The 1,672-nt window shown below is 42.6% G+C and overlaps 1 pseudogene; it reads left to right on the top strand.

The window, feature by feature from the left end:
• Window positions 1-147: 147 nt before the first annotated feature.
• On the top strand, window positions 148-689 carry LOC101569080 (annotated as a pseudogene).
• The last annotated feature ends 983 nt before the right edge of the window (window positions 690-1,672 follow it).

Here is a 1,672-nt window from a genome sequence, read left to right as displayed (position 1 = left end):
AGAGGATCACAAGTCCACATCTTGTACAGCAATTAACCACTAAGAAGAATATATGCAGTGTATTATTTGTTGAAACTGTACTTCCGATTTGATTTGAACCTGTCTCATTGCTGTTTATCAATAAAACTTTGAAAAAAAATAAATAAGGGAAGCTTTTTCATTGCTAAGATTCAGAACTTTGGGAGAGAGTCTTATTTATTGTATGGATGGCATTCTTTTGAGTACCAGTCAGCAGTACAAGACAAAGCCCACGCATGGCATTGGAGGATATAAGCATCCAATTATATCACAAGAGCTCAAGAAGAAAAGAAAGGTGGAAGTGAGACCAATTAATTTGGGGACACATTATGAATTTGTAGTTTTAAACATTTACCTGCATATGAGATGACCCTGGCAGAAAGTTATTCTCAGTATGTACACAATCTCTGCAGCCATCTCCATCAAAGTTGAGGACAGTTATGCATGTCCACCGAAACTATGGAAGTGTTCCACATGCAGGACACCACCATGAGCCAGTAGCTCAGATCAGCAGTCTGAAGGCTACATTTGTAGAGACTGTCTTGGAAATACCACAGAGCAATCTTCCTGAAGGCGTCAGGTTGTCAGTAAGGGAGCACACTGAAGAGGACTTCAAGGGGAGGCTCAAAGATCATCCGGAAGTAGAAGAACTGTCAGCCACATTGAACTAGCTCTTGCAGACCATTTCCTGATGGCACTGGTGACACTGCCAAGTGGAAAAGCCCCCTGAGAGGATGGACTTGAGCCAGAGGAGAGCCTGACCCTTAAGCTGTATTCTGCCTTTTCCTACACAGGAGTATTCCTCTCCTCTGGCATGGTTGTTAGCAGTTCTTAACACTTACCTTTGAGATAATCTAGAGTGTTCCTCATCTAATAAAAATCTGTGACTACTGCAAAAAAAAGCAAATATGTCACATTCTAAAAGAAGGGAAGGGCCGGGGAGATGGCTCAGTGGAATAAGCACTTCCCTGGCAAGAACAAGGACCTGAGTTCAATCCCTGGTTCCACCAAAAATAAAATAAAATAAAATAAATAAAAGAAGGGAAGAAGGTGACCTAGAGACTGAGAGAGGGAGGCATTGAGAGGGGAAGGGGACTTAAAATGAACTAAGATGTGTTCTGTCTAAATGCAGCCTCACAGATGGGGGCCATGTACCAACTGTACATGTACCAACTCCCTACGACAAACATCATCATCATGCCTTGCCAATTTGTACCAATAAAAATTCAATAAATTTAATTTAATAAAAGGAAGGAAAGAACTAAATAACTCAGAGAACCAATATTTTGTCAAATGTATGCGGTAAATTTTTACATGGGGAGCAGATATATTCATAGCATAAATTAAAAGCAGTGGAGTCCAATTTAACAGAGTATAAAAACATCATTGATGGTTCCACATAAGAAGCAACCTTTCTGCTGGGCAATGGTGGTGCACACCTGTAATGCCGGCACTTGTGAGGCTGAGGCAAGAGGATTGTTGTGAATTCAAGACCAGCCTGGGATACAAAGTGAGGTCAAGGCCAGCCTGAACTACATGGGGAAACCCTGTCTAAAAAGACAAAAAAAGGCCGAGTTCCGGGAGCCCCCAGACCCAGTCCTAGCCCAGGTCCGGTGAGTGTGCGGAGAGTTTCCTGCTACCCTGCGCCGGCGGG

This window comes from Octodon degus, unplaced genomic scaffold, assembly GCF_000260255.1.
Source record: "Octodon degus isolate 3935 unplaced genomic scaffold, OctDeg1.0 scaffold05460, whole genome shotgun sequence".
Taxonomy (NCBI): domain Eukaryota; kingdom Metazoa; phylum Chordata; class Mammalia; order Rodentia; family Octodontidae; genus Octodon; species Octodon degus.
This window is presented reverse-complemented; position numbering and strand designations above follow the sequence as displayed.